General features: G+C 49.1%; 1 protein-coding gene across 6 annotated transcripts in view; it reads left to right on the forward strand.

Moving 5' to 3' along the window:
• Nucleotides 1-12,562, forward strand: part of NTRK3 (neurotrophic receptor tyrosine kinase 3) — a 371,411-nt gene that overhangs the window by 101,157 nt on the left and 257,692 nt on the right. The window lies entirely within an intron of this gene.

Below are 12,562 nucleotides of genomic sequence, written 5' to 3' on the forward strand. Positions count from 1 at the left end.
AATCCTGCTGAGGAGGGGCCGGGTGGGGTGGGGTGAGGGAAGCAGACAGATTCATCCTGCAAATCCAGGAGGCACTTTGGGCAGCCAGGGCCCAGTTTGTTCATTTTAGTCCATTTCCAGTGTGGTGACAGCCCTTCTCCAGACTTCCTGGTGGTACCTTCCCATTGGCGGTCCTCCACCAAGTTTCAGGCGGGGATTGCTAAGTCCCCTTCCTAGCTATGAATAATGACATTTGTTCCCAGGAGCCCTTGTAGGAATGCCTTAACTCCTGACAGAGTGCCTCTTTACATCTGGACACGTGACTGCTTTATTCTCTTATATATGTAGGATCGTGCAACCTTTTAGGACAGAAGGATTTGACAGGAACCAAAGTAAACTCATTTACTAGATTTCACTAGATCTGTGGTTCTTGAAGTAGGGTTCCCAAACCAACAACATCAGCATCCCCTGGGAACTGCCTAGAAATGCAAATTCTAGGCCAGACCTACTGAATCAGAAACTCTGGAGGGAGGTGTGGAGCTTGGCAGTCGGGTTTACAAGCCTCCGGGTGATTCTGATACCCAGAGTTGGAGAACCTCTCTGTGATGCTGTTCTCAAATCCACACTTGGCCTGTGTTTCTTCAACCACTCATCTTGAAGGAGGGTTGGGATGCAATGTCGGTCTAATCAGATTTCTTTATAAAAAGGCCCGAGGCAACTTTCTGCTCACAGTTTTGTCGTTTTTAAGAGAGCCATAGATTTTCCTTGAATCCCAAGAGTAGATCTCAGAATGAGGACAGGTGCCTGGCCTGGCAGACAGGTAATTAGCAGGATTACGCTTTCTGTATCTTGAAGAGCAGCATGGCACTCCTGCCCGTCTCCCTCCCCACCTGCCTTCCCTGGACTCAGGTTTCCCCGGTCCTGACAGCACCCTAGGCAGTTGCCTGAGTGTGGCCTGCACCAGGCTCACCTCTGGTTCCCTCTTCCCTCAATAGTCCCCCCATCACTTTTAGTCAGTAGGGTCGTCCTTTGGTATCATCTGGGGGTATTGGTTCCAGGACTCCCGCCAGATACCAAAATCCAAGGATGCTCAAGTCCTTTATATGAAATGGCGTAGTACTGTCTACCCTCCGTATGTGCGGGTTCCGCATCCACTGATTCAACCAACTGCGGATTCTATCCACGGTTAGTTGAATTTGAGGATGCAGAACCCGCGGATACAGGCGGCAGACTGTCATTGTGGTTTCTCAGTTTTCCCACGGATGCTCTCACAGATGGTCTCTGCATCTTTGTTTTCCTCTTGTCACGACAGCTCTGGAGTAAAAAATGAGTGTGAGGCTTTGGTCCCATCACCACGTCATCCTTCATGTACCAGAGCTTCTCCCGGGGTGGTAGGCTCCCCGAGCCAGGCTGGCTCACTCTGCCCCTGAGTGGCCACTGCTGGGAACGCCCGCGTCTGCCAGGCTGTGCCCTTCTGGGGCTCCAGAGACAGCTTGTGTGCTTCAGGGCAATTAGCTTTCGGTTAATTTGTCTGAAAAGAAACTCCCAGGGAACAAAACCCCCAGAATAATCTCAATAACACTCAAGGTCTGGTATGAAGCAGGTGAGTGAAGGAACAAAGTTAACTTTAAGGCCTTTTCTGGGGTTTGCGGCCTGGTGAATACCCAGATGCAGGTTGATCTCTGACCAAACCTCTGACTCTCAGGCCTCGGGGTGAGGGCTCCTTCTTCCCTGGACCTGTGGGGCCTTTGGGCTCTGCCCAAGCATGTGAAGCGTGGGCTGTGACGGGCAGGGGCATAGACACCAGCACGTCTCCAGGGGAGGAGATTACCTGTTACCTGTTCTCTCATTAAAATGGGTTTCCATATTATTTTGTTGAACTGAGATTTTGTCAGTGTTGAATTAGGGGGCATTGCCTGGGCCTCTGGTATTTGTTTTAATGGGCTTGGCCTGTTGCAGCTTTGGTGTCTGGAGATGAGCAGATAAGGGGAGAGACGCCATCCATGAATGATGATAGATTGTGTTCATTGAGGGCCAGGCCTTGTACCACCTGCTTTCTGCACCCCGTTTGCCATACCGCATTTAATCCTTACCACAACTCCAAGGACTGAGGCACAGAGAGGTTAAGGAACTTACCCAGGGTCACAGAGCATGGAAGTGGCAGTGGTAGGATTGGCCTCCAGACCCATGTGATGCAGAAGTTTTGTGGGAATTTTCAGGTGAACTTGCTGCACGTTTACTGAGCACTCACTTACAGGATTCCAGGTGCTATCAAGGTTATCACACTGAAAAGAAATGGTTGCCTTCAAGAAAAGCAGTCTGATGGGGGAGGCTGACACATGCACAGCTGCCATTCAAAGCTGGCAGTCTGAGACGTGGGCTGTGCTCAAGGCCCAGGAAGAATGCAGTGGGAGAAGGAGGAGGGAAGAAAGGTTTCAGAGTGCGTGGCACTGGCCATACGTAGAGAGAACCACTTAAATGTACCTGAAGCTGGGGAACAAGAACACGAAAGGCGTCGAAAGCACGGGGCAGTGCCAGGAGAGAGGGAGCAGTGCCAGGAAGCTCCAAGGGTACAGGCAGCACTCTGGGTGATACCCTTCTGTTCGTGGTTGGTCTTTAGGGTTGGTTATGGGGAGGGGATGAAGGATGGGGGAGGGACTTGGGTGGTGAGAGAGTATATGGGAACAGGAGGTTGAGGTCATCGTCTGAAAAGATTTGAACTTCAACGTGGAGTCTGGACCTGATTAGGTGGGCCAAACATTCTAACAGTCCAGTAATCTGTGCCCAAGTCTGGTCTCCCATGTGTCCGTCTCCACCCCCCTGCCCCCCAGCACGTGGCAAGTCCTGTCCCCTCTTTCCCTTTCTGTCTTGAGCTTCTCCAGCCCGAGAGGACACTGGTAGTCACTCAGGGATGTTGCCGTGTACTTGAGGACAACCGGAGTGATTTCTTTCCATACAAGAAGCTATGTGACTGCTTGATTGTGGGACAGATTGGCATCTGGGGAAGAGACACCTGATGACCTTGGTGAACTTACAGTTATATTTCTCCACCTGTTGGCTGCTCCTCTCCACCGAGGACCTCATCAATGCCTGGCTTTTATGGATGCTCTAGGCCTGTACCTTCCAATATAGTAGGCTTGGCCACCCATGGCTATGGAGCACTTGATATGTGGCCGGTCCAAACCGAGAAGTTCTGTGAATGTAAAATACACATGGATTTCAAAGACACAATACAAAAAAGAAAAAAGAATATGAAATAGCTCATTAGTATTTTTTTATATTGATCACATGAACTGATGGTATTTTGTATAGATGGGGTTAAGTAAAATATATGAACACAACGAATTTCACCTTTTTCTTTTCACTTATTAAAATGTGGCTACTAGAAAGTTTAAAAAGTATGTGTGGCTTGCGTTATTGGCGAGTGCTGGTCTAGCTCAGGGGTTGGCATACTTTTCGTAAAGGGCCACATACTAAATATTTTAGGCTTTGTGGGCCATTTGGTCTCTGTCACAACTGCTCAACTCTGCTGCTTTAGTGCAAAAGTGACTTGTATTTGTTTTCTGTTGCTGCTGTGACACATTACCGTAGACTTTGTGGTTTAAAAACACAAACTGCGTGTCTTACACTCTGTGGGTTAGAGGTCCCACATGGGTCTCACTGGGCTAAAATCAAGGTGTTGTCAGGGCTGGGTCCCTTCTGGAGGCTCCAGGGGAGAATCCGTGGCACTGCATCTTCCAGCTGCTAGAGGTCATGTGCATTTCTTGGCTTTTGACCCTCTTTGCCTCTGTGCTTTCTTCTGTGTCTCATCTCTCTCTGACCTCTCTGCCTCCCTTTTCCATGTTTAAGGACCCCTGTGATTACTTTGGGGCCACAGGATAATTAAGGATAATTTCCTCATCTCAAGATCCATACTGTTAATCACATCTGCAAAGTCCCTTTTGCCATAGAAGTTGACATATTCAGAGATTCTAGGGATGAGGCCGTGGACATTTTGCAGGACTGTTATTCCACCTGGGCCATAGATTTAGACAACGTGTAAATAAATGGACGTGGCTGTCTTATAATAAAACTGTATTTACTAAAACAGAGTGCTGGCCCACAGGCCATAGCTTGCTGACCTTGGCAACGATTAATGAATCTGCACACAATTCCAGCGTGAGTTTTTTCCCCACACCACCAAGCAGTTCTGGGACACCAGCTGGGTGTCTCACAATTCAACTCAATTTTGACATTATCTGCCCAGAGATAGCATCAGACTCCGCAGGTTAAGGGCTCAGTCCCACAAGACCACCCTCTACTACAGGTGCTAATCGCAGCTCCAGGTTGTCACCTGGGCTTCTGACCAACCAGCTACAAATCAGAGGTTCCACGACCCCGTCCTTGGGTTCGATCAATTTGCTAGAGTGGCTCACAGAACTCAGGAAACTCATTTACTCACTAGATTACTGGTGTATTACAAAGATATTAAAGGATACAAATCAACAACCAGATGAACAGATACAAAGGGCGAGGTTTTGAACAAAAGAGCCTCTGTTCCCGTGGAGTTTTTGGGGCCTGACACGAAGGGAAGTGTTCTTGTTCCCCAACCCCTGTCCTTTTGGGGCTTTATGGGGGCTTCATTGCCTAGGCACAATTGATTAAATCATTGCCCATTGGTGATTGATTTCCTTTCCCCTCCAAGTAAATCAAGGGGTGGGAATGAAAGGTCCCAACCCTCTATTCATGGTTGGTTCCCCTGACAACCAGACCCCCATCTTTAGGGGATTTCCGAAAGTCACTTTATCCTCTGAAGCAATTTTAGGAACTGAGGACAGGACACCGAGTGTTATAAGAAAAGGTGCTCCTGTTGTTCTTATCCTTCAAGAAATTCCAAGGGTTTTGGGAGCTGTGAGCCATGAACCGTGGATAAGGACCAAATATATACTTCTTATCACCCTGATCATTTCTCTAAGTATATTATGTGGGGTGATATTTTTGCTAGAATTCCATGGTGGAGGTTCTGTGAGCCAATAAGCTTGAGAGATTCAATGGGTCAGATCCTTCACTTAGTAAAGGCTCTGAGAAGTTCTGCAGTAAATAAGCCTGTTTAATTTTATTTAGTACCACATTTTTCAAGCAACATGAAACTTTTTCCCTTGTCATACCCATTAATGTACGGCAGATCTCAGATTCCTAGGAACATTCTCTGGGAAACCCTGGTTTAGCTCAGCCCAGGGCCTTGTGGAAAAGCTGCCTGCAGCCTCCTGATCTAAGGTCAAGACACCAGTCACGTCACTTGAGATTTGATTAGAGAAAGCATTTTGGCTTCATTAGAGTTCATTAAATGAGCCATCCAGTGTAATTTAGCTGAATAAAAATGGCTCAGATGGCTTTAACCCACACCCCCTCTTACAGCAATTTAATTGAGGGAAAAGCAAATATGTCAATGATGTAGAAAAATACTTCTTGGCCTCCAAGAGGGACACAGGGCAGCAGCACCTGCTTCCTTATCACAGGCACTGGATTTTAAGGGGTTGGCTCAGGGGGGCCCCTCGGGGGCGGGCAGCAGGCCTTGGTGGAGAGATGGCCTGGAGCCTCCTTCCTTCCCACTGGTTCAACCTGAGGAGGTTGATGGCAGCCACCCTAACTGCTCCTCACAGGGGGGCTGCAGGCATCTCCGGTGTGGGCTGATATGCGCAAAGTCCCAAGTTCAGGTTCCTGACGTGTAAGTTCCCTGGTTCTCGGAGAAGCGGGGAGGAGACTGTCAGCCTTCCCCGTCTCCATGGTTTGTTCCTTTTTAGCAGCTCTCTGTGGGGTCAGTGCTGCATGAAGGAATTCTCCTTTCTTGACTTTTTTTTCCAGATCCTTCAGAAATGTCAAAAGAATCTTGGCGTGGCATGGCAGGGGAGGGAGTTGGCCGTCTTCAGGAAGAACGAGGAGAGAGTTATTTCATGGGGAAAGTTAGAAGGGGAGAGACAGACAGCTGAGGAGGTGTTGGGTCTTCAGGAAGGAAGAATTGCATCTTCCTAAGGCTGCCTTCGTGGATGGAGGAAATCAGATTTACCTCATGATGTTGGCAGCCAGCAAGCCGCAGCCCCCATTGGAGCTTGTGAAAGCAGGAGGGGTTGGACCTTTGTTGTTCTCTGGGGAGCCACGCTTGCTGCTCTGAGCCCATACGGTGCTTAGAATAGCGCTTTCTGCAAGCAGCAGCATGAATCCTCTAGGAAAAGTCAGCGACCATGGCATTCACCATTAGGATGCCAGCTGAGCACACCCCTGGGTCTCTGTGTTCTCTCATAACCATCTTTTGCAGCAGGAGACTTGCGTATGCCCAGCGGGGAGCTGACTGAGTGGACAGATGCCATGTTGCATCTTCATGGCTGCTCCCTGATTGGGAAGCTGGTTCCCTAGAGCGATGGGACATAGGCAGAGTGAGGGAGGGACTGAAAATCATGACTTTGGAGGCTTTCAGGAATCACAGTTGGGCAGCCAACTGTCAGGACCTTGGGGCAAAAGAGGGGCTGAGGACAGGTATACTAGTTTGCTAGGGCTGCCGTAACAGACACTGCAGACTGGGTGGCTTAAACAACAGAAATGATTTCTTCGCAGTTCTGGAGGCTGGAAGTCCAAGATCAAGGTGTCAGCAGGGTTGGTTCCTTCTGAGGCCTCTTACCTTGGCTTATAGATGCTGACTTTTCCTCGTGTCTTCACATCATCTCCCTCTGTGCGTGTCTGTGTCCTAATCTCTTCTTATAAGGACACCAGTTATATCGGACTAGGGTTCATTTCAATGGCCTCCTTTAACCTTAATTACCTCTTTAAAGTCTCTGTCTCCAAATACAGTCACATTCTGGGGTCCTGAGAGTTCAGACGTCAACATATGAATTTTGAGGAGACACAGTCCAGCCCATCATAACAGAAGACAAAACCCAAGTGAGAGGGACTAAGGAGATGCAGAGGTGGAGTGAGCATCCAGGAGCTGAAGTGGGAGCGGGGCCAACCCAGCAAAGGTCTGTGGTGTGGACAGGGGTGATGCCCGACCGAATGGTGCCGGTGGGGCAGCCTGGCTTAATAGCACAGGAATGATGGGGCACCTGCATCCAACAATCCCTTACACACTCCTCAGTGTCCTAAGACACTTAAGTCCTAAGACACAGCCTGCCCCTGGGCCTGCCTCCGCTGGTACAAGAGGAGGTACTTCCAAAGTCAGCCGCACTCTTAATCTGGGAAATCCATGGTACCTTCTTCAGGATCACTTTGTGGATGGGAATCAGTGTCTCCTTCTCAACTCTCAGCCCCAAAGGATGCAGTGTGTTTGGGGGAACAGAAGGATTCATCTGGTCAGCTTCTCTTGGCTGCAGGGTCCATCTCGAGTGACCCTCTTGTTGGACGGCAGGGTTCCCAGGGTAGAGGGTGACATCCTCCCCAGTTGTGGGGCTCCATCCTGCTGCAGTTGGGCACCCCCTTTAGGAGAGTCATGGGACTGCTTCCCATCCTGAGGTTTCCCTTGTTCACCACAGGGCTAATGCAGGAGGGGCCATCTCAGCCTGTTGCTCCTCAGGTTCAGAGTCTGGCCATCTGTGTGTCTGGTTCCCTGTTTCCAGAGGACCCAGTAGCTGCATTGCCATGGTTCATTACTCTGGGCCCCAGAGTCTGGGCTGTGAATGAGCCAGTAGCACAGGACAAAATTAATGGCTTTGTTTGGTAGTCTCAGGTGAGGGATACGGGGGCGAGGTCATGGAGCTTGATTTTGGGAAAGTGTTTGATGCATCATCTCGTAAAATCTTGCTCACCAAATTAATTACAACGGTCAGGTGACTTGGAAACTGGCCATTGACTCAAGCACAAGTCAGAGACGAGTGATAATGGATCTGTAAGGGAGGAGGCTCAGGGCTGCGGTGAGGCCCAGAGGCAGGATGGTTCTTAATTAAACCTTTGTCTGGTGAGGGGGGTAACCGGCCCATCAATAACTGATGACAGGTGAACACAGGTGAGGCATCAGCTAGAAGGAAAATCAGGGGAAGTGAGTTCTAAGTGGGTGTTAAGTCGGTTAAAGCCCCCTGCCTTGTCTTTCCCATCTGCCCAGCACATGAGCATTTATAAATGCCTCTGAAGGCAGGATGGCCAGAGGCGTGCCCTGATTGCCTTGTTGGCGGTGTATGTTTGCCTTTCTCGTCTTTTGTGTGTTTGTTTGTCTCTGTGGCTGGATACTTCTATCGTGTGTCTCTGGCAGGGTGCTGTGTACAGTTGCCCAGGTTGTGCGCACTGCTTTCCTCCTGGGACTTGTGCAGCACAGCATCTCTGCCTCTGGGGACACACACTGGGTTGTGTGTATGTGTACCTGGGCGTTTACATGTCTGTGTGTTGGTTGCAAATATTCCTGGGTATGCCTCTTGTGGCCTGTTGTTGGAGTCTTCACATTAAGGCTACTCAGAGCTGTTCAACTTTCATTGGCCACCTCTGAGCCCCAGTTTCCTCATCTGTTGCATGGAGATAATAGCAATACCCGTCCTGTAGAGTTGCTGTAAAAAGTAAATGAGATCATGAATGCAGAAGTGGGTAACACAGTAGCTGGTGCTTAGTAAGCCCTTGGTGAATGGCAGCTGTTGATTGTGAGATGGTGCAGGGGGGCAGGAGAGGGTGAGAGAAGGAGAGTATCCGGACTGCAGAAGGAGAAGGTGGTCTGTGCACCACTGGGACCGTCAGGGAGGAGGGAGGGGAGAGGGCAGTCGTGGACAGAGCCCACGAGTGTTGCTGTGGCCGCTCCATCTGGCCAAAGAACTGGAGGAATCCGGAGGGGCCCTTTCTCCTCCAGGTGGGGCTTGGTGGGTGGGGGGAGGGTGGGGAGAAGCTGCAGATGAGACACCCCTGGGAGAGCCGGAGCCCACCTCCCCCTTACCAGGTGTCCCAGGCCCCCTCTCCCCTCTAACTTGTAATAAGGAGATAATGCTATTTCTTATTCTTTATTTGCCCAGAATGCCTGTTATTTTCTTTCTTTCAGAATCCAATTTTCTCTTGACATTTCTGCCTAATGTAGCAAAACATGACCTTTGTGAAAGGACATTGCTGGCAACCTGCTCCCTGCCTCGGGCCCCCCAAGAACTACTGGCACACTCCCGGGTGGCTCCTCCCTCGGAGATGGGCAAGGTTTCCACTTCCCCTGGACCGCTCCTGTGTCCCCGCCTCCTCCTTCCTGCCGGGGGCGGGGGCGGGGCCGGGGGCGGGGCGTGTTTCCCAGGGCTCAGTGCGTCTGGTGTTCCTGGCGGCCGCCTCTCACAGGAGCTGCTGCTCAGCTTTAGAACCAGGGGCTTTGTTCCAGGCTGCGCTGGAGTCGGGCAGAGAGGTCAAGGCCCCTGGGCCTTGTCTAACTTCTGCTGCCACTGATGCTGTTGTGCGTAGATAGTAAACCAAGAAAAGCAAAACAAAACAGAAGACTTCTGTCTGGACGAGGCACTCACCTTTATTGAAACATCATAGCGGCTCATGGTAATGGAGACACATAGAGTGGTGCTGTGAAGCCTGTTATCCTTGACCCCGAGTTCCAGCTCCTGGTGTAAGGTCAGCGCCTTTGATGGGCGTACGTGTCTGATCCCCTGCTCCTCCCTCCCAAGCAGGAGTTGTTCTGCAGGGAGCTGGGTGCCTGTGTCCTCGAGTGGCCATCATGCAGTTCTTCTGTCACCCTTTTCCTTCCGATCAGTGGGGGAAGGAGGCCGTTTGTAGGAATAAGATGTGCCATGGTTAGGGGCTTTGTGAAGCTGAGCATGTGGATGGGTTGAGGTTTATAGGCTTTTAGTGAGAGCCTGTGTTTTCACACGCACCAGTGCTCTACAGTCCTGCAGAGAGGAAGTGGGTGACAGTATGGGGCTATGGGAGGCTCTCCTAGCAAGGGCTGTGGGCTTAAGGACTCTGAAAGGGGAGAGTGCTGGGGGCTGGGGAGAGAGTGGGACAGTAAACTTGGGTGATACCTACTGGACACCTTCCCTTCGCCCCAGTCCCCTGCACCCAAAGAATGGGGTCTTCCTCCCCCACACAGTCATGGACTGTCACCAAAGGCAGAGCTGCCTCAAATGAGAAGGGGAAGCCCTATCCCTTAGCTTGTCCTTGTGTTTGAATATCTGCTCCTCTAATGATCTGTGTCTACCCTCTACCTCACCCAGCCTGAACTTCTCCCCGGAGCTCCAGACCCGGGCATCCAACAAGCTATCTCATCTCTGTTTTTTGGACGTCTAACAGGCATCTCAAACTTAGTGTCTGCAAGGGGGAGGCTCTTGATCCCCACGCCGCTCCCCAGCTGGGACCCCTTTGCAGCCTTCCTCGGCTCACTAAATGACATCACCACTCTCCTGGTTGCTCAAGTCTCCCTCCTCTGCCCGATCCAATCCCATAGGAAGTTCTGGCAGCTCTCCCTCCACCACCTAGCTTGAATTCCATCAGCTTAATTGTCTCTACTCTCTCTTTTTGCCTGGAATACTGCAGCAGCTCCTAATTGCTCTGATGACTTCCAGTCTTGGGTTCCTATTTTAAAAAATGGCAATTAGATGATGCCACGTCCCTACTTAAACCCAGCCAGTGCCATCCCGTTGTTCCTTAAAGTAAAATCCGGGTGGCTTACATTGGCCAGCAAGGTGGGTGTGGCGGGTCCCCTCTCCTGCTTATCCTAGACCACTCTTCTACTTCCTTCCTCACTGGCCCCTTTTCTGGCCCCTAGTCCCTCTCAGGCCTTTGCACTTGCTGCTCCCACTGCCTGGAACACACCTTCCCTGGTGCTAGGCTCACTGTCACTCCTCTTCTCAGCTCCGACATCCCCTTCTCAGAGGGCATTTCTGGAAGCATCTTCTGACGTAGCCCTGTCTCTCTCCCACGTTGGTTACTTGCCCCACTTTGCTTATTCCCTTCCTTCTGCTCATCACAAACTACACTTCTCTTGCTTATTCATTTGTAACATGAACATAAGCTCCAGAGGGACCTTATCTGTCATCCACCCCCTCATTCCTTAGTGTAGCCTATATTTGGCTCTCAACAAATATCTGTTATAGAAGTCCTCTAAATATAGGTGCACCTGTAAGCATATGCATATGTGTATAAGCAGGAGTCTGTGTTTGTATTTATTACCTACATGTTTAATGGACATAAATATGCACGTGCTTATACACATGTGTGTGCATGTGGATAGGTATTTACCTAGGTGCAATTCTTACCGCTCTCCTTTCTCATCACTAGATAAGTACATGGCTCCTGGGGTGCCACTTCAGCTCTAGCCGTCTCCAACGGCTGCCTTGAAGGGCTGTTACCACATCAAATGTTGTTTGTTGAGCCTGGCAAAGTAATAACCGTGGGTGTGTTTCTTCTTTTATTCAGAAGACTAATGACTCCTCCTTTCCCCTGTACATCCTAATGAAAAAAAAAACAGCCATTAGGAGGAGAACAGAAGTGTGAACAAAGAGGCTGATGTCTTGATCATTGAGGGACAGGATTGCTGAGGGAGGGACTGGCTTGAAGGAATTGTAGGTGACCTGCGGAGTATTTTCAACTTGTGTGAATGTTAAGGATGTTTGTTGAGGACTTCCGTGGTGGCTCAGTGGTTAAGAACCCGCCTGCCAATGCAGGGAACATGGGTTTGAGCCCTGGTCTGGGAAGATCCCACATGCTGCAGAGCAACAAAGCCCGTGCGCCACAACTACTGAGCCTGTATGCCACAACTACTGAAGCCTGCACGCCTAGAGCCCATGCTCCGCAACAAGAGAAGCCACCACAGTGAGAAGCCCACGCACTGCAACGAAGAGTAGCCCCTGCTTGCCACTACTACAGAAAGCCCAAGTGCAGCAATGAAGACCAACACAGCCAAAAATAAATAAATAAATAAATAAATCTATTTAAAAAAAAAGAATGTTGGTAACAGGGCACAATAGTTTCACTTATGCAAGGTGAAGAAGTCCTAGATATCTCTAGTACAGAGTAGTGCATAGTTAACAATACTGTATTGTACACTTAAAAATTTGGGAAGAGGGTACGTCTTCGGTTGAATATTATTATCACCAAAAAAAAAAAAAATAGAGACGGAAGAAACTTTTAGAGATGCCAGTTAAGTTTATGGCTCTGTTTATGGCGATCATTTCATGGATGTATATTATCTTCAAACTCATCAATACATATACATTAAATACGTACAGCTTTTTTGGTAAGTCAGTTATACCTCAGTAACTAAAAAAAAAGGGGAGGGATAAATTAAGAGCTTGGGGTTAACAGATACAAACTACTACATATAAAATAGATAAGCAACAAGGTCCTACTGTATAGCACAGGGAACTATATTCAGTATCCTATAATAAACCATAGTGGAGAAGAATATGAAAAAGTATATATATATATATATATATATATATATATATATATATATGTAATGTATAACTGAATCACTTTGCTGCACAGCAGAAATTAACACAACATTGTAAAACAACTCTACTTAAATAAAAAAAAAAAGAATGCTTGCTGGTTTGTATACCTTATACTCTGAGAGTTCTCTGTCCTCCTGTAGGAGGGTGGGTTTAAAAAGGCTCTCTGAAATTTTATTGTGGTGAGAGCATATGGGAGAATGACCAAG

The sequence above is a fragment of the Balaenoptera ricei genome, chromosome 2, assembly GCF_028023285.1.
Source record: "Balaenoptera ricei isolate mBalRic1 chromosome 2, mBalRic1.hap2, whole genome shotgun sequence".
In the NCBI taxonomy this organism is placed as follows: domain Eukaryota; kingdom Metazoa; phylum Chordata; class Mammalia; order Artiodactyla; family Balaenopteridae; genus Balaenoptera; species Balaenoptera ricei.